General features: G+C 36.1%; 1 pseudogene; it reads left to right on the forward strand.

The window, feature by feature from the left end:
• Positions 1–675: 675 nt before the first annotated feature.
• LOC139044940 (olfactory receptor 2T8-like) overlaps positions 676–25,870 on the forward strand; it is a 36,582-nt pseudogene continuing 11,387 nt past the window's right edge.

The following is a 25,870-nucleotide window of genomic DNA, read 5'->3' on the forward strand; positions in this document are numbered from 1 at the left end:
TGTTCCTTCAGTGGGGAAACTTTGTTATACTCATCTGTTCCCTTCTGTGGCCCTTGTAACCCGCAGTGAAACAGCTGTAATTTTTTGTTTATTAAAAAAGTAACTAATTTGAGTATGTTAAAATTTCCAAAATTTGAAAAGAATTCATCTAAGACTCAAAGAAATATAAATAGTAAATGTTTAAATAAGTGTTTATTTTCTAAAATGTTTAATTTTGGTTTCAGTACACGTAAGGAAAGCACAATATTAATAATTATTAAATAATATAATAGAAGCCAAATTATTTACAATTTTATAATCTTGACAGTTTTTTTCTACTTTTGATTCATTTTGATCTATTATACCAACCAACCAATATATCATTGTGTGAAATATATAGACTAACGTTATTTAAAACATTAAAAGGCTGAGTTACAGAGAAGTGGAATAATAGGTCAAGCAGAAGCATCTTAACTGGGATGTAGGGCTTTGAGTCAGGACCTTGGATTCCATATCCAGCACATGTGCAGAAGTTATGAAGCCAAACTAAGGTTTGTAGATGATGAAAGTCCCTTCCTTCTCTATTTTTCCATTTGCAGAATCACACCAGAAGAAATCGTGGAGAAGAGAAACACAATATCAGACTTCATTCTTCTAGGACTCTTTAAACATACAAGACCCCACCTCTTTCTCTTCATGGTGGTGCTGACAACGGCCATTGCTTCTCTTATGGGCAATGTCGTCATGCTTCTCCTGATTTACTGGGACCCCCAGCTCCACATACCCATGCATTTCCTACTGAGCCAACTCTCCCTCATGGATGTGATGCTGATTGCCACCATTGTGCCCAAAATGGCTGCTGACTACTTGACTGGCAAGAAGTCCATCTCCCCTGCTGGTTGTGGGCTGCAGATCTTTTTTCACTCACACTGGGTGGTGGGGAGAGTTTCCTTTTAAAGCCATGTCCTATGACCGCTACATGGCTGTTTGCCATCCACTGAGATATCCTGTCCTCATGAGCCAGCAATTATGCCTGAGAATGACTTTGGCGTCTTGGTTCCTGGGGGCAGCTGATGGGCTCATGCAGGCTGCTGCTACCCTGAGCTTCCCATTTTGTGGCTCGTGTGAGATCAATGATTTCTTCTGTGAGGCCCCCATGCTGCTGCGCTTGGCTCGTGCTGACACATCAGTCTTCGAAAATGTAATGTCCATCTGCTGTGTCTTAATTCTTCGGGTCCCCTTTTCCCTCATCCTGACCTCCTACAGTTTTTTCATCACAGCTGTTCTCCAGATGCATTCTAGAGAAGCCTGCAAGAAGGCTTTTGTCACCTGCTCCTCACATTTGGCTGTGGTGGGACTCTTTAATGGAGCTGCCATTTTCACCTACATGAGACCCAAATCCTACAGGTCAGCTGACCTTGATAAGGTCGTGTCAGCATTCTACACTGTCTTCACCCCTGTGCTGAACCTCCTCATCTACAGTCTGAGGAACAGCGAGGTCAAGGGGGCCCTGAGAAAGGTGGCTGGGGAAATGTGTAAATTTAAAATGACAGCAAACTTAGTCTCATTCTTCAAATTATTCAAAGAGTCTAATTTCCTGAAGTTGTTAACATTTAAACATATGGCAATTCTCTCTCCTTTAATAATGCTTGAAGAGAAAGTTAAATTCTTTGATCAGTATAATAGGAAGTAGTTAAGAATTACGTGAGACTACCGTACTAAGAGAGGCTATTTCTTGAGCACTTACTATTTGCTATGCTCCACACCAAGCAATTTTTATACATTATTTTGCATCCTATTAACAGCTATATGATATAAGTACTTTGACACCCATCTTCTAAGTGAGAAAATGGAGGCATGGAAAACTAATATTGTTCTCAATATCACACAGCAAATAAATGTTAAAATGTGACTCCCAAGCTTGTCCTTTAAGCTGGTATATTTATTTCTGTCCAGGAATTTATTTTAAACACTATGTTCTATGTTTTTGCTCTGTGCATGTTATATTTTCACTGTTTTCGTAAGCAGTCTTTCAAAATCTGTTTTATCTGGAGCTTGAAGGCAAACCATTTTAATTCATGTAACTTTTTGTTTAAGTAATGTATATCTTTCCCCGGGCTCTCGTTGTAATTGCAGTGGCCAATCTGTTTTAAAGTACACCACGACTAAATTCTTTCTTGGAATTAATTTTGTCCATGATGCTTAAATGTTATGTTGATTTATGATGGACATGGGGTCCATGGATATGAATTCAGATACATAAACATACTTAGCCTTAATAGAACACTTGATGATAATGAGTGAGCAAACCTGAGAAAGTCAGCCGCCTGTTTCTTATAAGTTATATGGATCACCTCACATCTGCAAATATCCAGGTAACTAGAATTATTTCTCATGCAAAATATGGGCACTCCTCCAGGGTTGGGGGCTTTGAAAAGAGAATAAATAAGACTATGTCTCTATCTGTTGGAGGAAGACGAAAGCCAGATAAGATACAGACAGACACGGTAGAAAGATGTGGTCATCAGAGCCAAATTACAACCAGGAACTGCATAATAAGTTGGCTTAGAGAATTTTATTATGGAGGCTAAATTTTGTATGTTTGTAACAAATTTAAGAAATAAATGAAATTTTAAACATACATAGAAAAATGAATCCAGAAAGAACTTCCAGGGAAAATAAATCTGCAATATGAGTTTCTGAGAGTTAAAATGGCATTTCAAGTCCACCTCAATTCCAACATGAAAATTTTAGAGCGACATAGGAAATTTCCAGCTTCGTGTAGTGATGCAAGTACCAATACCGTGTGCATATTTGTGGTGGTACCTTAACAGATGCATGTAGATCCTGGGTCCATATCTAGAGAGATTATTCACGAAACTCTACACTTTGAGAAGGAATTGAAGATGTCGGAAGAGAGTAGCCCTCTGCTCAAGACTAAGAGTTTGCTTGCCTTGTTTATCATTCTTCTCACCCAGTGTTAGGATGAAAAAAAGGAACATAATTGCTAATATTCTGTCAATTATGCCATCAATATTTTTTGTTTTCTTACAATGAACGAAATTGACACAAATAAACGCAGTCATGAAAATGTCTTTATTTGTGCCAGATTCATTTGCCATCAGAAAAATAGATTTTAAAACATATGGATTTGAAAATCATATAAGTCCGTAAAATTTGGTAAGAATAAAATATTTCAACAAGACAACTGTTCAGCCTGACCTATAGGAAGAAACTCAAGCAAACAAAAGAAAATAACAGAATGGCATTATCTCCAAGCAAACACAGACATTAATAAAAGTTGACCAGATGCCTGTAAAAATAACAATACAATTCAGAGAAATAATATAGACCTGTTATCTGATCATAATGAAATTAAATACGAAATCAAAATTGAAAAGAAAATTTCAAAATAGTTTTGGAAATTCTATGTCTTTCTCTTTATTTTTTGATTGCTTTTCAGAGTTTATACCCTTAGTTTTTAAATAAATGTTTCCGTAGAAAATTTTCAAAAGGCACTACTGATGTGTTTTTTATCGATGTCTAAAAACAGAGGAACATCATGCAGAGGCCACATGTACAAAAGCAGGAACAAAAAAAAAAAAGCAGGTACAAAAAGAGTAAGAAAATCTGAAGTGGGGAGTTACCTTGAACATATCATCTTCAAGGCATAATTCACTTACAGCTGATACAGTTTTTGGTTAATGCAGTTAATACAAATCTCAAGCATACAGCTTACAAATTTTACATATGTATATGCTTATGTAACTACAACAAAGATCAAGATTTAGAATATTTCATACTTCTAGTACTCTTGGAGTCTTCCTTTTGCTTTTTCCTAATCAAAAACTCCAAGAAGCTAATCATTATTTGAACATATCATCAATTACGCCATGCTTCTTGCACTCAATACTGTATTTTGGAGATTCATCCATATTGCTTTTTGAGATTCCACATGTAAGCGAGATCATATGGTATTTTTCTTACTCTGATTTTCCATTTAGCATAGTACCTACAAAGTCAATCAGTGTGTCACAAATGCCTGGGTTTCCTTCTTTATTGTGGCTTAGTAATATTCCATTGTGTGTGTGTGTGTATACACACACACATATACTTAATACATATATACATATTAAACAAGTTGTTTGCAGGTGTTTGCTATTGTGAATAATGCTACAATGAACATGGATGTACAGATATCTCTTTGAGATTCTGATTTCATTTTATTTGGATATATACCCATAAGTTGGGTTGTTGGATCTCATGCTAGTTCTATTTTTAATTATTTGAGGAATCTCCATACAGCTTTCCATAGTAGCTGTACCAATTTACATTACCAACAACAGTGCGCAAGACTCCCTTTTATTCACACCCTCAGCAACATTGTTATCTCTGGTCTTTTTCATGATTGATGTGAGGTGACCCCTTTGTGGTTTTGATATGCATTTCCCTGATGATTAGTGACATTAAGCATCTGCTCGTGTATTTTTTGGTCACTTGTAAATCTTTATTGGAATAATGTCTATCCAGGTCCTTTGTCCATTTTTTCAACCAGGTTATTTGTATTTTTGCTATTAAGTTGTAGGAGTTCCATATGCATTTTGGCTATTAACCTCTCATCACATATTTGAAAATATTTTATATGTTTAGTATGTTGCCTTTTCATTTTGTTGATTATTTTATTGTAAAGAAGGCTTTTAGTTTAATGCCATCCTATTTGTTGATTTTTGCTATTTTTGCTTGTACTTTTCGTGTCATGTCCAAAAATATCAATGTCAAAACCTGCATTGAGGTCTTCTAAGACCTTGTCGTCTGAGAGTTTTATGGTTTCAGTTGTTCCATTAAATTATTTCATCCATTTCCAGTTAATTTTTGTGAGTGGTGTAAGATAGGTGTCCAATTTTATTTAATTGTGTGTGAATATCCAGTAGTTCAAATACTGTTTCTTGAAGAGACAATCCTTTTCTCATCAAACATTCTTGGCTCCTTTGTCAAATATTGCTGGACCATATATGCATGAGTCTGTATCTTGGTTCTCAATTCTGTTCCATTGTTGTATATGTTTATTTTTATATCAGTACCATCTAGTTTTGATTAGCATGGATTTGTAAGATTGTGTAAAATCAAAAAATGATTTCCGTTGCTTCCAGCTATGTTATTTTTTCTCAAGATTGCTTTGAATATTCAGCATCTTTTGTGATCCCCATACAAATTGTGAGATATTTTTTCTATTTCTGTGAAAAATGCTATTGGAATTTTCATAGTGATTGCATTGAATATATAGATGGCTTTGGATAAGTATTGACATTTTAATATCGACTCACTGATCCATCATTATGGGATATGTTTCCATTTGTTTGTGTCTTCTTCAAATTTTTCTTATAGTTTATAGTGTATAGACTCCCCACTTTGCTTGAATTTATTCCTAAGTATTTTCTTGATGGTATTATAAATAAAATTGGTTTTTTAAATACCTTTTTCATATATTTTGGTGTTAGTGCAAAGAAATAAAATTGACTTATTTAAGTTGTTGATTTTGCACCCAACAGCTTTACTGAATTAATTTATGCTAAGAATTTCTTGGTTGAGTCTTTAAGATTTTCATACATAAAATTATGTTACCTCCAAACAGAAAAAAAATTTACTTTAACTTTCTGATTTTGGTGCCTTTATTTCTTTTTCTCAGTGAACTGCTCTGGCTAGGACTTCCAATACTGTGTTGAATTAGAGTGATGAAGATGTGCATCTTTCACTTTTTCATGATTTAGATGAAAAGCTCTCAAACTTTCATTATTGGGATGATGTTAATCACGGACCTTACATATATGAACTTTATTATGTTCAAGTACATTATTTCTTTACACAATTAGTTGAGAGCTTTTATTATAAAAGAAGGTTAAATTTTTTCAAGTAATTTTTCTGCATCATTGAAAGAAGAATAAGATTTTTACCCTTTATTTTACAAATGCGGTGTATCACACTTATTGATTTGCGTATGTTGAGCCATTGTTGTATCCCAGAGACAAGTGCCACCTCATAGTGATGTGTGATCCTTTAAGTGTGCTACCGAGTTCAGCTTGGTAGTATTTTGCTGAGAATTTTTGCAACTATATTTGTCAAAGTCATTGGCCTGAACTTACATTTTAGTGTACTTATCTGGCTTTAGTGTCATAGTAGTGCTAGCTGAGTAAAATAAATTCGAGAATTTTCTTTCTTTTACAAATTTTTGGAAAGTTTCTAGAGGGATTGATGTTAATTCATCTTTACTTGTGAGGTAGAATTCACCAGTGACACAATCTGATCTTGGCCTTTTCTTTGCTGGGCTGTTTGATCACAGCTTCTACCTCCTTAGTCGTTATAAGTCTGCTTACATCTTCTGTTTCTTTATGATTCTGTCTTGGTAGGTATATATTTCTAGGACTTTATCCATTTCTTCTATGCTGTCCAATTTGTTGGAGTATAATTGTTTACAATAGTTTCTTTTGATCTGTGTATTTTTTTAAAGATTTTATTTTTTCCTTTTTCTCCCCAAAGCCCCACAGTACATAGTTGTATATTCTTCATTGTGGGTCCTTCTAGTTGTGGCATATGGGACGCTGCCTCAGCGTGGTTTGATGAGCAGTGCCATGTCCGCACCCAGGATTCGAACCAACGAAACCCTGGGCCGCCTGCAGCGGACTTAACCATTCGGCCACGGGGTCAGCCCCTGATCTTTGTATTTTAATGGCATCATTTGTAATGTCTTCTCTTCTAATTATATTTATTGGGGGTCCTCCTTTTTTTCTTGTTAATTTTGCTAAAGTTTTGTCACTTCTGCTAATCGTTTAAAAAAAACTCTTACTTTTGTTCATATTTTAAATTGTTTTCCTATTTTCTATTTCATTAACTTCTGCTCTATTTTTTAATACGTCCTTCCTTCTGCTAACTTTAGGCTTAGTTTTTGCTTCTTTTTCTAGTTCCTTGAGTAGTAATGTTATGTTGTTCATTTGATATCTTTTCTTATGTTTGTGTTTATATTTTTAAACTTGCCTCTTGGTATTGCTTTTGCTGCAATCCATAAATTTTGGTGAGCTGTGTTTGCATTTTTCACCAAGATATTTTTTGTGATTTCCATTTTCACTTCTTCTTTGATTTTTTTAGTTATTTAAGAATGTGTTGTTTAATTTCCATACTTTTGTAAATTTTCTTATTTTCCTGCTTTTATTGATTTCTAGGTTCGTACTATTGTGGTTGGAAAAGATACTTAATATAATTTCTATCTTCTTGACTTTGAGGAGATCTGTTTTTTGGTGTATTTGATTTACTCTGGAGAATGTTCTGAGTACATATGTGAAAAATGTATATTCTACTGTAGTTGGATGAAATGTTCTGTGTAAATATTTTAGAACATTTTTCTAGACTGTTGTTCAAGTATTTGCTTACTGATTTTATATCAGCATGTCTCTCCATTGATGAGAGTGGGATATTAAAATCCTCTACTATTATTATATTGCTGATTATTTCTCCATTTAGTTTTGTTAGTGTTTGCTTTATATATTTCTATATGTAGATGCTCATATCTTCTTGATGAATTCACTTCTTTATCATTATACAATAACCTTATTTATCTCTTTGGCAATGTTTAGCTTAATATCTGATTGGTCTGATATGAGTATATCTACACTTGCTCTATTTTGCTTACCATTTACTTGAAATATCTTTTTGCGTCCCTACCCTTTCAGTCTCTGTGTATCCTTAAAGTTAAACTGTGTCTCTTGTACATAGCATATCGTTAAATCTTGTTTTCTTTATATATTCAGCCATTTTATGTTTTGAGTTTTTTTGAGGAAGATTAGCCATGAGCTAACATCTGTCCCCATCTTCCTCTACTTCATATGTGGCACTCCTGCCACAGCATGGCTTGATAGGTGGTGCATAGGTCCACACCTGGGATCCGAACCAGCAAACTCCGGGCCACCCAAGCAGAGCACAGGAGCTTAATGACACCAGGACGACCCCACATTTTATGTTTTTTCAGTGGAGAATTTAATCTATTTATCATTAAAGTAATGTTGATAAGTAAGGGTTCACTATCACCATCTTGTTAGTTATTTTCCAACTGTTTTGGATTTCTTTGTCATTTAGATTGTAAAGTTCTATGATTTCAAGATAGGTTTCTGGAGACTTGGCAACCCAGGGATAAACACCCGTTGATCACAGTAACTGATCCTTTCGATGTGTTCTTGAGTTCAGTTTGCTAATACTTTCTTGAGACTTTTTACATCTATATTCATCAAAGATACTGGTCTATTGTGTCATTATCTGGCTTTGGTATCAAGGTAAACCTGGCCTTTTTAAATGATGTTGGGAGTGTCCCCGCTCCTTCAAGTTTTTGGAAGAGCTTGAGAAGGATTGATGTTAACTCTTTAAATGTTTGGTGGAGTTCACCAATGAAGCCAGCTATCCCGGACTTTTCTGTGCTGGGAGGTTTTTGTTTACTGATTCAATCACCTTGCTACTTATTGATCTGTTCAGATTTCCTATTTCTTCCTAATTCATTCTTAGCAGGTTTTGTGTGTCTAGGTATTCATCCATTTCTTTAAGGTTATCTGAATTTTTGGCATAATAATTATTCATAGAAGTGTCTTATGATCCTAAGTATTTTTGTTTCTTCAGTTGTGATGACTACTCTTAAATTTCTGATTTTACTAATGTGAGACTTTTTCTTAGAGTAGCTAAAAGTTTGTCAATTTTATCTCCTCAAGAAACCAACTTTAGTGCTATTGACTTTTTTTCTTTATTTCTTGGTCTCTATTTCATTTATTTATGCTATGATATGTGTCATTTTCTTCCTTCTGCTAATATTTTGGAGAACACATATTGCACATCTGGGAATATTACTAGCTCCCACCTGTAACACTACCAGAAAGAAAGCTATATTTTAGTGAGGAATTGAACAAAAGTAGGCCATGTCTGAATTATAAAAGATCATGGCTCCCTCAATGCCTTTGGGCCCTATGGCACCTGCTCAAATATAATTTTCAAAGTGACTGCCACCCATACTCTTGTAGCCTGGAGCTTATTGCAAAAGCCCATGAGCATCTTCCAGCAGTTACCATTGGGATTTTGGACCAGAAAACTCCCAGCTGCTGCCGCTCAGTATGCACTGTGTAAGAGAAAAAAAACTGCATGTGTTTTAACGCTTCTTTTAGTTCTGTCCTAACTCAGCTAAAGACCACTAGGGACACATCTATTCCAGTGAAGTCAGCTTTACCAAATTACTGCAATAACAAGGGCTACAAGCGACAGAAATGACAGAGTGTCTCATTAAATAAAATAAGAGTGTTCTATATTTGAGGAAAGGGTAGAGTTTAGGTAAAATTTAAAGAATGGTGGGTTTTTACAGGCTCAATGGAAAGCAAGACTCCGTGTAAATGGTCAACGTTATATCTGGGCTGTACATTAGATACGAGGGTGCTTTTCCCTGGAACTACAAAGTGAGATTACATGATACATTTTGTGTCCAAAGTCTTCTTATCTGAATTTCTGAATCTGTGTTGAAAAGTGAGACTGCATGTCTACGTCCATGTAAATTAGGTGCTCCAGAAGGGAGGCATACCTCGTTCTTACCTACATAATTAAAACAGCAGTCTTTTGAGGCCAGCCAGGTGGCACACTGGTTAATTTCCCACTTTCCGCTTCAGCTGCCTGTGGTTCACAGGTTCGGATCTCATCAAGCCATGATAAGCATCCCACACATAAAATAGAGGAAGATGGGCACAGATGTTAGCTCAGGGCCAGTCTTCCTCAGCAAAAAAGAGGAGGAGTGGCAGCAGATGTTAGCTCAGGACTAATCTTCCTCAAAAAAAAAAGGAGTCTTTGAAAATCTAAAATTTCAGAGAAGAATCTCAGTCAGTAAGAAAATGCCACTCAAAGAAGGGACTCATCATGACACTTTATAACTGTAACTTGTACTTAGGTGACATTATTCCTGGTTATATTTGCAGTTGGCTTTTCCTTTGTCTGTTATTTTGGTCTAATAAACAGCCAGGCAGATTTCTTTTAAGTTTTTATTTTGAGCGAATTTTAAGTTTCCAGTTACACCATGCTTTATATTTATTTTTATTTAAGGTTGTTTGTCTAATTATATTCTGCTTGATATGTTTTTTAAAAGTTTTTTTGCAAATTCTGCAAACTCATTGAATATTTGTATTTTCTAAGACTTCTCAGCAAGATAAAAGACTCAGAACAATTTACTTATAACCCAAAGAAATATTCCTTTACCACTTCATGTAGTGATTTTCCATTTTAGCTCTTTAAATCAAATGATTAAAAAAATCTGAAACCACCCATTTAGAAAGATCTAACAAAAGATCTTTCTTGAGCTATCCCTAAGTACCCGAGAGTTCACATGTCACTTTCTCCCAGAATAGCTGTACACACATAAATAATTACTTAATAGCAAAATATTTTCAGCATAGAGTTCATTATGAGGAAGGGTGTGGTGGAGAAAATGCAAAACTCCAAACAGAAAGTTGAATGTAATTAGGTCAGGATAGGATCAGAGAGAAAGGAGAAAAGAAACAGAAAAAGACTGACAATGAGTTTCAAACACTTTGAAATATTGAGGTAATCAAAAAGTAATGTCAATCTGCAAAAACAGAAACTAGTTTAAGAGGCAAAGTGTTTACTTGGAATCAAATAATTACAATTTTGGAAGCACAGATTCAGGCAGAAACCCAAATAATACCCTATATGAAAGATGACATGACTGGAGCCACATTAGAATAGAGCCAGCATGGCCATTTTAAAGAAATTGTTGTGCATGTCTTGTTTTATCTTCCAAACTAAATCAAACTGCCAACATTCCAAGAAGGCAGTAAGAACAAGAAGATCCTGTTTGTAAGGACTGATAAAATTGGGCCTTCCTGATGACTGCATCGATAACCAATGAATGAAGTTCCAATCTAGCCTTTTGCCTCATGATCAAATCTCAAAGCAATCTATAAAGAACAAACCGAGCCTTACCTCATCTAGCACCAATAAACTCGTCTTTGATACAACTCACCTCATCTTCCTCCCTTTTTCCCATAAAAGCCCTGAGTCCTTCTGCTGTAATCAGAACGTTACTCGGGTTTCTCACTGAATCAGTGCTCCCCGAATTGCAATTCTTTGATCCCAAATAAACACTTTGCCTCATAAACTGGTTTCTGTTTTTGTAGATTGACACCCTCTAGGGAGTAAAAGCCTGGGGCATTTAAAGGCGAAGAAGTGAAGTTGTATTACAAAGAATTTTAATTGGAGTTGGAGACAGAGAGCCAGCCTGCGCTTAACATTAACTATTAATTCTATCTTCCAAGAGTCCACAATTCTCAGTTTTTCTAAAATTTATTTTTAATTGAGTTCATAATACTTTGCATCATTGTGAAATTTCAGTTGTACATTATTTCTTGTCTACCACAGCATAAGTGCTCCCCTTCAACCCCTGTGCTCACTGCCCACCCCCTTCCCCTGGTAAACACTGAATCATTTGCTTTGTCCATGTGTTTGTTTATATTCCACGTACTTGTGAAATCATATGCTGTTTGTCTTTCTCAGTCTGGCTTATTTGGCTTAGAATAATTCCCTCCAGGTCCATCCATGCTGTTGCCATTGCGATGATTTTGTCTTTTTTATGGCTGAGTAGTATCCCATTGTATATATATACCACATCTTCTTTATCCAATCATCAGTCGATAGGCACTTGTATTGTTTTCATGTTTTGGCTATGGTGAATAGTGCTGCAATGAACATAGGGATACATACGTTACCTTGGATTGTTGGTTTCAAGTTGTTTGGGTAGATACCAGAGGTGAGACAGCTGGGTCATAAGGTATTTCTATTATTAGCATTTTGAGGACTCTCCATACTGTTTTCCATAGTGGCTGCACCAGTTGCATTCCCACCAGCAGTGTGTGAGGGTTCCCATTTCTCCACACCTTCTCTAACATTTACTACTTTTAGTCTTAGTGATTATAGCTATTTTAACAGGTGTAAGATGTTATCTTAGTGCAGTTTTGATTTGTATTTCCCTGATGATTAGTGTTGTCAAACATCTTTGTAAAAAAATTTTTAATTTTTTTCTTGCAGTAACATTGGATTATAACATTATATAGCTTTCAGATGTACAACGTAATACATTTCAAATTCTGTGTAGATTACATCATGTTCACCATCGAAAAACTAATTATAGTTCACCCCCCCACATGTGAGACTAATCACCTCTTTTGCCCTCCCCTCCCTTCCCCTATGGTAACCACCAATCCAATTGCCATTGCTATGTGTTTGTTTGTCATTGTTTTTATCTTCTACTTATGAGTGAGATCATACTTTGATTTGACTGTCTCCCTCTGACTAATTTCAATCAGCAGAATACCCTCAAGGACCATCCATGTTGTCACAAATGGCTGGATTTCATCCTGTCTTACGGCTGAGTAGTATTCCATTGTGTATAAATACCACATCTTCTTTATCCATTTGTCCCTTGATGGGCACCTAGGTTGCTTCCAAGTCTTGGCTATTGTGTATAATGCTGCAATGAACATAGGGGTGCAAATATCTTTATACCTTTGCATTTTCAACTTCTTTGGATAAATACCCAGCAGTGGGATAGCTGGATCATATGGTAGATCTGTTCTTAATTTTCTGAGGATATATATTGCTTTCCATAGTGGCTGCACCAGTTTGCACTCCCACCAGCAGTGTGTGAGGGTTCCCTTCTCTCCACATCCTCTCCAACACTTGTTGTTTCCTGTCTTGTTAACTATAGCCATTCTGACTGGAGTGAGGTGATACCTCATTGTAGTTTTGATTTGCATTTCCCTGGTAGCTAATGATGTTGAGCATCTCTTCATATGCCTGTTGGCCATCCGTAGATCTTCTTTGGAGAAATCTCTGTTCAGATCCTTTGCCCATTTTTTAATTGGGTTATTGGTTTTTTGTTGTTGTTGAGCTGTATGAGTTATTTGTATATTTTGGATATTAATCCCTTATTTAATATATGGTTTGCAAATATCTTCTCCCAATTGTTAGGTTGTCTTTTCATTTTGTTGATGCTTTCCTTTGCTGTGCAGAAGCTTTTTAATTTGATGTCCATTTGTCCATTTTTTCTTTTGTTTCCCTTGCCTGGTCAGACATGGTTCTTGAAAATATACTGCTAAGACCGATGTCAAAGAGGGTACTGCTTATGTTTTCTTCTAGAATTATCATGGTTTCATGGTTTCCAGTCTTGCACTCAAGTCTTTAATCCATTTTGAGTTGATTTTTGTGCATAGTGTAAGGTAATGGTCTTCTTTTATTCTTTTGCATGTAACTGTCCAGTTTTCCCAACACCATTTATTGAAGAGACTGTTCTTTTCCCATCGAACGTCTTTTCATGTGTTTATTGGCCATCTGTATATTTTCTTTGGAAAAATGTCTGTTCGTATCCTCTGCCCCTTTTTTGATCAGACTGTTTTTTGTTGTTGTTGTTCAGTTGTCTGAGTTCCTTATATATTACAGAGATTAACCCCTTGTTGGATATATGATTTGCAAGTGTTTTCTCCTACTTGGTGGATTGTCTTTTAGTTTTGATCCTAGTTTCCTTTGCCTTGAGGAAGCTCTTTAGTCTGATGAAGTCCCACTTGTTTACTTTTTCTTTTGTTTCCCTTGTCTGAGAAGACATAGTATTTGAAAGATCCTTTTAAGTTTGATGTCAAAGAGTGTACTGCCTGTATTATCTTACAGGAGTTTTACGGTTTCAAGACTTACCTTCAACTCTTTGATTCATTTTGAGTTTATTTTTGTGTATGGCATGAGGTAATGGTCTACTTTCATTCTTTTGCAAGTGGCTGTCCAGTTTTCCCAACACCATTTATTGAAGAGACTATCTTTTCTCCATTGAATGTTCTTGGCAACTCTGTCAAAGATTAGCTGTCCATGTATGTGCAGTTTTATTTCTGGGCTTTCAGTTCTGTTCCCTTGATCTGTGTGCCAGTTTTTGTACCGATACCAAGTTGTTTTGATCACTATGGCTTTGTAGTACATTTTGAATCAGGGATTATGATGCCTCCAGCTTTGATTTCATTCTCAGGTTTACTTTAGCAATTCAGGGTCTTTGCTTGCCCCATATGAATTTTAGGATTCTTTGTTCTGTTTCTATGAAAAATGTCATTGAGATTCTGATTGGGTTTCATTGAATCTGTAGAATGCTTTGGGTAATATGGAATTTTCATTATGTTTATTCCACCAATTCACGTGCATGGAATCTCTTTCCATCTCTTTATGTCATCATCTATATCTTTCAATAATGTCTTATAGTTTTCATTGCATAAGCCCTTCACCTCCTTGGTTTAATTTATTCCTAGATACTTTATTCCTTTTGTTGCAATTATAAATGGAATTATATTCTTGATTTCTCTTTCCGTAAGTTCATTATTAGAGTATAGAAATGCAAACAAGTTTTGTAAGTTTTGTACCCCGCAACTTTACTGTAGTTGTTAATTATTTCTATTAGTTTCCGGATGGATCCTTTAGGGTTTTCTATATATAAGATCATGTCACCTGTAAACAGCAAGAGTTTCGATTCTTCACTCCCTGTTTGGATTCCTTTTATTCCTTTCTCTTGCCTAATTGCTCTGGCCAAAACCTCCAGTACTATGGTGAATAAGAGTGGTGATAGTGGGCATCCTTGCCTTCTTCCTGTTCTCAGGGGGACGGTGTTCAGTTTTGGCCCATTGACTATGATGTTGGCTATGTGTTTGTCATAAATGACCTTTATTCTGTTGAGGTAATTTCCTTCTATCCCCATTTTCTTAAGAGTTTTTATCATAAGTGGCTGTTGGATCTTGTCAAATGCTTTCTCTGCATCTATTGAAATGATCATGTGGTTTTTATTCCTCAGTGTTGACATGGTGTAGCACATTGATTGATTTGCGGATGTTGGACCATCCCTGTGTCCCTGGTATGAATCCCACTTGATCGTGATGTATGATCCTTTTGATGTGTTGCTGAATTCGGGTTGCCAATATTTTGTTGAGGATTTTTGCATCTATGTTCATCAGTGATATTGGCCTGTAGTTTTCCTTTTTTGTGTTGTCCTTGTCAGGCTTTGGTATCACAGTGATGTTGGCCTCGTGGAATATATTAGGAAGTGTTCCATCCTCCCTAATTATTTGGAATAGCTTGAGAATGATAGGTATTAAATCCTCTCTGAATGTTTGGTAGAATTCCCCAGGGAAACTTCTCATCCCAGGCTTTTATTCTTTGGGATGCTTTTGATTACAGGTTCAATCTCTTTCCTTGTGATTCGTCTATTCAGATTATCTATTTCATCCTGGTTCTGCTTTGGGAGGTTGTAAGAGTCGAAGAATTTATCCATTTCCTCTATGTTGTCCATTTTGTTGGCATATAGCTTTTCATATGATTATCTTATAATCTGTTGTGTTTCTGTGATATCCGTTGTTATTTCTCCTCTTTCATTTCTAATTTTATTTATCTGAGCTTTCTCTCTTTTTTTTCTTTGTAAGTCTGGCTAGGGGTTTGTCAATTTTGTTTATCTTCTCAAAGAACCAGTTCTTTGTTTCATTGATCCTTTCTACTGCCTTTTTTGTTTCAATAGCATTTATTTCTGCTCTGATTTTTATTATTTCTCTCCTTCTGCTGACTTTGGGCTTTGCTACTTCTTCTTTTTTCTGATTCAGTTAGGATTACTTTGAGATTACTTAGTTGAGATTTTTTCTTGTTTGTTAAAGCAAGCCTATAGTGTGATGAATTTCCCTCTTAATATGGCTTTTGCTGCATGCCATATGAGTTGGTATGGTATGTTTTCATTTCCATTTGTCTCCAGATATTTTTTGATTTTTCCTTTAATTTCTTGAATGATACATTGGTTGTTCAATAGCCTGTTGTTTAGTCTCCACATCTTTGTCCCTTTCTCAGACTTTTTCTTGTAATTAATTTCTAGCTTTATAGCATTGCGATCAGAAAAGATGCTTGTTATTATTTCAATCTTCTTAAGTTTATTGAGGCTTGCCTTTGTTTCCCAACATATGGTCTATCCTTGAGCATGTTCCATGCGCAGTTGAGAAGAATATGTATTCTGCTGTTTTTGGATGGAGTGTTCTATATACGTCTATTAAATCCAACTGGTCTAGGTTTTCCTTTAATTCCACTGTTTCCTTGTTGATTTTCTGTCTGGGTGATCTATCCGTTGATATGAGTGGAGTGTTGAGGTCCTCTACTATTATTGTGTTATTGTTAATATCTTCTTTTATGCTTGTTAATAGTTGCTTTATGTACTTTGGTGCACCTATTTATGGGCCATAGGTATTTATGTGTCATGTCGCCTTGGTGAAGTGTCACTTTAGTCATTATATACTGCCCTCTTTTGTCTCTCTTTACCTGCCTTATCTTGAAGTCTACTTTGTCTGATTTAAGTATGGCAACACCTGCTTTCTTTTGCTTGCCATTAGCTTGGAATATCATGTTCCATCCCTCCAGTCTGAACCTGTGTTTGTCATTGGAGCTGAGATGTGTTTCCTGGAGGCAGCATATTGTTGGGTCTTGTTCTTTAATCCATCTTGCCACTCTTTTGATTGGAGAATTCAATCCGTTTACATTTAGGGTGATTATCGATATATGAGGGCTTAATGCTGCCATTTTATCACTCATTTATCAGGTCTCCTGCATTTCCTTTGTTTCTTGTCCTGTGTATTTTGGTCTACCAATTGAGTTATGTAGTTTTTTATGTTGTGTTTTTTGTTTGTTTGTTTCCTTCTGATTTATTATTTGTGTCTACATTCTGCTTTTTTGTTTCGTTGTTACCATGAATTTTGTATTCAAAACCTCATAGATAAGATGCTCCATTTTCTGATGGCCTCTTATTTCATTAGACTAAACTGATTCAGTCCCTTTCCTTTTCCCCTCCTAGGTTGTTTTTCTCACATCTTATTCCATCTTGTGTTGTGAGTTTGTGATTAAAGTGACAAGATTATCTTTGTTTTTGGTGTTTTCCTTCTCTTTATCTTTAATCTTATACTTGAGTATTTGCCATCCTGTTCTGATGTATAACTACAATTTTCTGATTTCATCTACCTATTTATCTCCTTACCCTGTGTTTTGTAAGCCTTTTCTCCCTTTTTTTCAGGTATGAGGACCTTCTTGAGGATTACTTGTAGAAGGAGTCTCATAGCTATGATCTCTGTTAGCTTTCTGTTTATCTGGGAATGTTTTTTATTTCTCCATGCTATCTGAAGGATATTTTTGCTGGATAGAGTATTCTTGGCTGAAAGTTTTTGTCCTCCAAAGATTTGAAATTGTCATTCCAGGCTGTCCTAGCCTGTAAGGTTTCTGCAGAGAAATCCACTGAAAGCCTGATAGGAGTTCCTTTGTAGGTTATTTTTTCTACCTTGCTGCCTTTAGCATTTTTTCTTTGTCATTCTCTTTTGCCAGTTTCACTATAATATGCCTTGCAGTAGGTCTTTTTACATTGACATATTTAGGAGATCTGGTAGCCTCTTTCACATGGATTTCCATCTCCTTCCCTAGGTTTGGGATGTTCTCTGCTATTACTTCTTTGAACAAGTTTTCTGCTCCATTCTCTTTCTTTTCTCCCTCTTGAATACCTGTAATTCTTATGTTGCGTTTCCTAATTGAGTTGGACATTTCTCAGAGACTTTCTTCATTTCTTTTAAGTCTTAGTTTTCTCTCCTCCTCTGTTTGGAGCATTTCAACATGTCTATCCACAATGATTATGCTGATTCATTCCTCTATGATGTCCACCTGAGGATTCAGGGAATCCATATTTCTCTTCCATTGTGTCTTTCATCTCCATTATTTCTTATTGATTCTTCTTGATAGTTTCAATCTCTTTTGTGAAGTAGCTCCTGAACACACTGAATTATTTCTCTACATTCTCTTTTAACTTGTAGAGTTTTTTGGTGACAGCTACTTTGAGTTCTCTGTCATTTAGATTACATATTTCTTTGTCTTCAGGACTGATTTCTGCATACTTGTCATTTTCTCTCTATTCTGGAGATTTACTATAACTTTTGATACTGCTAGAGAGTGTGGCTCTGTTTTACTGCATCATGGTATTATTTGGTCACAGTTACCTCCTATCACCACTGGGTGGGGGTCAAGAGCCACATATTCTGAGTCCTCTGCATTTTGCTGAGATCCCAAGCACTGGAGTCAGGCCTGGGCGGGTGGAGGGAGAGGCAGTTTCTTCCACATGCTCTCAGGAGTTTCTCCCTCTACCCTTGCTGTCTCCTCTCCTGTGGTGTTGGCTTGATGAGGTCATCCCTGCTTTAGTATTCACCTCAGTAGGGGCTTTCCCCTTGGCCATGAGGACCTTTGGGGATCTTTGGTGTTCCTGCAAATGAGTGTCCCCTCCCCAGTTCCTTCCCTCTTGGAGGCTGCCCATGGTTCCAGATCCTAGTCTTTTGGAGAGGGAGAAAAGTTTTCTCTTACTCTCTTCCACCTCCTTTGAAGGGAGTTCCAGCTTCTCTGCCCTCCATTGTACGGCTGTTTGTGTCCCCCAGAGTTCTTTTGTGTTGTGTTTGGATGCCCTCTGTTGTAGTATGAATGTCTTTTTGTTGTGCGGTGGAGAGGCGAGATTACCAGACAAGCTCACTCTGCCATGATGCTGATGTCCCAGAGTTTTAGTTTTGCAAGATGAAAAAAGTTTGAATTTTTGGAGCAAAGAGCCTGGAGCACTAGATCAGGGTCAGCCCACAATCTTCAGTTTTTGTGGTCTGGATGTCTGTTCTCCTGCTGACTTCTCAAACAATTGCTTGTGAAACAACTGCCATTTTGACACAGTCTGAGAGTTTGGCCCAGTCTAATGTTTAAGACAGCAAGGCTGTTTCTCTTGAAAGGCAGCTCCAACTCCATATTAAAATGGCTCCATTCTAGTCGATTTTGACATTTTCCCCTTTTGATTGAGATCTTTCTTTGAAAGCATCACTGATCAACTATTGGAAAGCATTGCTGTTTGACTATTGGAAACCACTGCTGATCAACTATTGGAAAGCATTGCTGTTTGACTATTGGAAAGCATTGCTGATCAACTGTTAAAAAACATTGCTGATCCGTCATCAAAGCATCCTCCGTCCTTCATTTTAAGGAAGGCTCATTCCCAGTATGTCATGTCCCACACAAGGAGAAACACAATTTCCTTAAGAGCTTTAAGTCCTACTTGAGCAAAAACAACACCAGAGCAGATACCATCATATTTCTTTAAGGGCAAATACTGTCTATACTTCCTTGAATTTTCTCAGATGCAGGCTCATAAGTGTTAGCAGTCATATAAATGCATTGAGTGATTATTATCCAAGTGGTATTCTTATAATATTGAGTTATGCACAGGAGACAGTTTTACAACAGTGAGAATTTCTATTATAATAAATAAAACACTAAGTTGAAACTGGAGAATAGACCCAAACCAGGCCATTCCTGAGGGTAGCCAGTTAAAGTGATCAAAAACCATGGAGTGCCAGTGGGCACAACATTTAACAATTCGGTTTGTGTTCAGATTTTGTCTAGTTCAGTTTTTATTTCAATACAGGTGTTTGCCAGGGAAGAGATACCAAGGAATAGAGGCATTTACTGCAGAAAAAAGCCATCCTGTTCAGCTGGGAGATAAGCACGAACAATTCTATTACCTAATACAAGTTGTGCAAGAGGATCCACAGACTTTTCTTTGGCAGCTATTTCTTTAGTGACAGATAGAGCAATATCTGTCAGGGATTTAGAGAAATTTATGATCATATATTTATCCATGACAGTGCCTATCCTAGGAAATAGGTTTTTTTCAATCTGGTAGCTGTGCTGGGGTTTCTACCAACAGGCACTGAACACCCTTGACTATATGTGTAACTAATTTTACATTTTAGTCTGTGAAGTAAACTCCACGCTGATGCCCAATACAGAGTTTTTGATTGGTCACATAATGAAAAAAGTATAACCAACAATCCAGTTGCATAATGACCTCTAGTTTGGTAGAAATTTAAACAATGTGATTGACACAGGCTTTTCTGCAAAATGTAAGAGAAACTAGACCCTAAGGGAGTACATATCATGGAGTCATTATAATGAAATTGACTAAACCAAGGATTTGATTGGTCAGGCAAAGAATTCTAGACACTCAGGACAAAGAATTAGGAGAAGAATGGCAGAGAGATTGGTAATTAAATGTACTAAAGAATCTCTAGACTTGTGTACAGAACGGGGCTCCTGAGGACAAACCCAACAGTCAGAAATATTTCCCCCTTTGTGAATAGATTGTGAGATGCAGAGAAGAATATTATTTTTCTAACAAAGAGAAAGAGAAAAATAAGGTAAGAGACACATTGAGTAAAAGGCGTACAGTCCTGGTCCAACCATTTGGGAAGAGCTGTCTGTCTCAGATGTCAGTTGCTTCTCTTCCTGTACAATTAGATTTGGAGTCCTCCGGAATTTGTTTAGCATCTGCACCAGCATCTGATGGCTATATTTTTGGTGGAGCCTTCTTTAGCTGTGAGATGCATCATCAGATTTGAATGCTTTCTAGTTCTGTATCAGTGTCAGTGGTTAGGAGCACTTGGTAAGGTCCTTTCCAGTGGGGCTTGAGAGCTTTCTTCCTCTGATGATGCTTCCAGAATACCCAGTCTACAGGCTCTAGACTGTGACCATAAGATCCTTTAAGTTGGAATCCAGAAAAGCTTCTTTAACCTCTTGATCATACGCTTGAGTATAAGACACTAGAGAGTCACAGTAGCTTGTGTCGTACCAGCATAAGACAACAAAGGGTCTGCTGAAGATTGCATATCCATAGACATTGATCTAATGGTGACTATTTTGTGTGGAGTGAGATTATGTTTATGAAAGAGGTTACTTTGAACAATTAGTGTGACCAAAGGCACTACCTTAGCCCAGGGAAGTCCAGTGCACATGTACGCAACAAAACCTCAAGGACAATTAACAGAACTGAAATATGACATCTACAAAAGTGCAAACATAATTGTTCTCTTTACACTTACCCTCATTTTTGTACCAAAGAAAATCCCACTAAAACTAATTTGTTTATATTAAAAAACTTGGCCTAATTTTTTATATAAGTAAAAATACTGACAGAGGTTTTCTGAATTCCTGAAGGATAAGGTAGAAAGAAAAAGTAAATGTTTTATATTTTTTCACAAAGGTATGTCTTACCAAATTTTTGATAGCTTAGGAAAAAGAATTCTTTAATTCTGGAAAAACAAAACATTTAGAGTATCTTATTCAGTTCACGTAATCTCATGTAATTAATACGTATATCTTGATCATTTGTTAGGATATTTTGAAGCCATCATTCTCTCCATTAAGTGTCTGTAATTACCTACCCAGTTCAGTGTTATGATGTGAAAGTTTTTCAGAAACCTGTATTGTAGACTGTGTCAAAATCCTTTCCATGAATCTCTCTGAAGATGAAATATTTTTGCAAAAGCATCAAATAAACAATAACTCTGTAAATGACAAAAGACTTAAAATGGCATGGCTAAAGATTTGATTACAATAAAATTGACAATAAAATTTGATTATTCCTGTGACATATAATATTTTTAGGTAACTAGAATTACGAGAGATAACATATGAGGACATAGATTTTTAAAAATTTGGCACTGTATTTGGAACGTTTATATTAACAACATACACATATGAGGATATCCATAAAGAAAGTTTGTCACTACTTGTTTGATAATGCTTCACATGTAATTTGACATATCAAATAAACATAATTAGATTGCCATTTCTGTTATTATGAGAAGAGAAAACAAATTCTCTGAGAAGTCCCATGGACTCCCTGGAAGTTCTCAAAGCTAGTTGTAGGGCAAAAAAAGATTTTGTTTATGATTTAAATTTTTGGGAAGTTTGTTGGAAATATCAAAAGGCTTTAACACACCTGGTCAAATAAGATAATAGGTTATGATAAAACAATGCTTACTTATCCATTTAACTACAGTGACAACAGAAGATGTCAAAGGAAAACACAGAAACTTAAACTGTAAAAAAAAAAAAGCTTTCTTAAAAGAAAGACTTCAGCTTTTTGAACATGGGAAGTTATTTTGAGAAAACATAGAATCCCTGTATTTTTGGTAGACTTACATAAAATTAAAGAAAAACCTTTTATAACCTCTTTCTCAAGAGCAGGAAAATGTCATTTTAAGAGAGAGAAAGGCAAATTCTAATTTTGTACCAGTTTACTGTTGATATTAAACCATTTACTTAATTAAATTAATTCCAAGCTTAGCCAAATTGCCCATGCACAAAACTCTTTACCCAAGATTCCTCTTCCACAAACCTGTAACTTTTTTTTTTTTTTTTTTACTTTCAGAACGTGCCTTTTCTTCTTTCCCATAACCAGTTTTACTTTAGGACAAAATTACTTTCTTAACAAAAAAATCCCTCCATCCCTTTTACCTTCTTTATTGAAAACATACACTTTATCACAGCATAAATTTTTTTTTTCTGTAACACAAACTTTTTTTTTTATTGAGTCATTGATAGGTTACAATCTTGTGAAATTTCAATTGTACATTAATGTTTGTCAGTCATGTTGTAGGTGCACCACTTCACCCTTTGTGCCCACCCCCCACCACACCTTTTCCCTGGTATCCACTAAGCTGTTCTTGGTCCATAGTTTTAAATTCCTCATATGAGTGGAGTCATACACAGATTATCTTTCTCTCGCTGGCTTATTTCACTTAACATAATTCTCTCAAGGTCCATCCATGTTATTGCAAATGGAATGATTTTGTTCTGTTTTGCAGCTGAGTAGTATTCCATTGCATATATGTACCACATCTTCTTTATCCATTCGTCTGTTGATGGGCACTTAGGTTGCTTCCACGTCTTGGCTATTGTAAACAGTGCTGCAATAAACATTGGGGTGCACAGGACTTTTGGGATTGCTGACTTCAGGCTCTTTGGATAAATACCCAGTAGTGTGATGGCTGGATCGTATGGTAGTTCTATTTTTAGATTTTGAGGAATCTCCATACTGTTTTCCATAGTGGCTGCACCAGTTTGCATTCCCACCAGCAGTGTATGAGGGTTCCTTTTTCTCCGCAACCTCTCCAACATTTGTTGCTATTAGTTTTAGATATTTTTGTCATTCTAACGGGTGTAAGGTGATATCTTAGTGTAGTTTTGATTTGCATTTCCCTGATGATCAGCGATGATGAGCATCTTTTCATGTGCCTATTGGCCATCAGTATATCTTCTTTGGAGAAATGTCTGTTCATGTCTCCAGCCCATTTTTTGATTGGGTTGTTTGATGTTTTGTGATTGAGTTGTGAGAGTTCTTTATATATTAAGGATATTAAGCCTTTGTCAGATATATGACTTGCAAATATTTTTTCCCAGTTAGTGGGTTGTTTTTCTGTTTCAATCCTGTTTTCATTTGCCTTGAAGAAGCTCTTTAATCTGATGAAGTCCCATTTGTTTATTCTTTCTATTGTTTCCCTTCTCTGAGAAGGCATGGTGTCTGAAAAGATCCTTTTAATACTGATGTCAAAGAGTGTACTGCCTACGTTTTCTTCCAGAAGGCTTATGGTTTCAGGTCTCACCTTTAGGTCTTTAATTCATTTTGAGTTTATTTTGGTGAATGGTGAAAAAGAATGGTCAATTTTCATTCTTTTACATGTGGCTTTCCAGTTTTCCCAGCACCATTTGTTGAAAAGACTTTCTTTTCTCCATTGTATGCCCTCAGCTCCTTTGTCAAAGATAAGCTGTCCATAGATGTGTGGTTTTATTTCTGGGCTTTCAATTTTGTTCCATTGATCTGTGCACCTATTTTTGTACCAGTACCATGCTGTTTTGATTGCTGTAGCTTTGTAGTATGTTTTGAAGTCTGGGATTGTGATGCCTCCCGTTTTCTTCTTTTTTCTCAGGATTGCTTTAGCAATTCGGGGTCTTTTGTTGCCCCATATGAATTTTAGGATTCTTTGTTCTAATTCTGTAAAGAATGTCATTGGGATTCTGATTGGGATGGCGTTGAATCTGTAGATTGCTTTATGTAGAATAGACATTTTAACTATGTTTATTCTTCCAATCCATGTACATGGAATGTCTTTCCATCTCCTTATGTCGTCATCCAATTCTCTCAGAAAGGCCTTGTAATTTTCATTATATAAGTCCTTCACTTCCTTAGTTAAATTTACCCCAAGGTATTTTATTCTTTTTGTTGCGATTGTGAATGCTATTGTATTCTTGAGTTCTTTTTCAGTTGGTTCATTGCTGGAGTATAGAAATGCTACTGATTTATGCAAATTGATTTTATACCCTGAAAATTTGCTGTAGTTGTTGATTACTTCTAACAGTTTTCCAATGGATTCTTTGGGGTTTTCTATATATAAGATCATGTCGTCTGCAAACAGCGAGAGTTTCACTTCTTCCCTCCCTATTTGGATTCCTTTTATTCCTTTTTCTTGCCTGATTGCTCTGGCCAGGACCTCCAGTACTATGTTAAATAAGAGTGGTGATAGAGGGCATCCTTGTCTTGTTCCTGTTTTCAGGGGGATGGGGTTCAGTTTTTGCCCATTGAGTATGATGTTGACTATGGGTTTGTCGTATATGGCCTTTATTATGTTGAGGTAGTTTCCTTCTATGCCCATTTTGTTCAGAGTTTTTATCATAAATGGCTGTTGGATCTTGTCAAATGCCTTCTCTGCATCTATTGAGATGATCATGTGGTTTTTATTCCTCAGTTTGTTGATGTGGTGTATCACGTTGATTGATTTGCGGATGTTGAACCATCCCTGTGTCCCTGGTATGAATCCCACCTGATCCTGATGTATGATTCTTTTGATGAATTGCTGAATTCTGGTTGCCAAAATTTTCTTTAGAATTTTTGCATCTCTGTTCATCAGTGATATTGGCCTGTAGTTCTCTTTTTTCGTGGTGTCTTTGTCAGGTTTTCTTATCAGCGTGATGTTGGCCTCATAGAATGTGTTAGGAAGTGTTCCATCTTCCCTAATTTTTTGGAATAGCTTGAAAAGGATAGGTATTAAATCCTCTCTGAAAGTTTGGTAGAATTCCCCAGGAAAGCCATCTGGTCCTGGGGTTTTATTCTTTGGGATGCTTTTGATTGCTGTTTCAATCTCTTTCCTTGTGATTGGTCTGTTCAAATTGTCTGCCTCTTCTTGAGTGAGCTTTGGGAGATTGTAGGAGTCCAGGAATTTATCCATTTCCTCTAGGTTATCCATTCTGTTGGCATATAGTTTTTTGTAGTATTCTCTTATAATCTGTTGTATTTCTGCAGGGTCTGTTGTTATTTCTCCTCGCTCATTTCTGATTTTGTTTATTTGAGCTTTCTCCCTTTTTTTATTTGTAAGTCTGGCTAGTGGTTTGTCAATTTTATTTATCTTCTCAAAAAACCAGCTCTTTGTCTCATTGATCCTTTCTACTGCCTTTTTCGTTTCAATAGTATTTATTTCTGCTCTGATTTTTAGTATTTCTCTCCTTCTGCTGACTTTGGGCTTCATTTGTTCTTTTTTCTCTAGTTCAGTTAGGTGTGCTTTAAGGTTGCTTATTTGGGATTTTTATTGTTTGTTAAGATGTGCCTGTATTGCAATGAATTTTCCTCTTAATACAGCTTTTGCTGTATCCCATATGAGTTGGTATGGCATGCTATCATTTACATTTGTTTCCAGGTATTTTTTTATTTCTTCTTTAATTTCTTCAATGATCCATTGCTTGTTCAGTAGTGTGTTGTTTAGTCTCCACATCTTTGTGCCTTTCTCAGCTTTTTTCTTGTAATTAATTTCTAGCCTTATAGCACTATGATCTGAGAAGATGCTTGTTATTATTTCAATTTTTTTAAGTTTGTAGAGGCTTGCCTTGTTTCCCAACATATGGTCTATCCTAGAGAATG

Source organism: Equus asinus, chromosome 3 (genome assembly GCF_041296235.1).
Source record: "Equus asinus isolate D_3611 breed Donkey chromosome 3, EquAss-T2T_v2, whole genome shotgun sequence".
Lineage (NCBI taxonomy): Eukaryota > Metazoa > Chordata > Mammalia > Perissodactyla > Equidae > Equus > Equus asinus.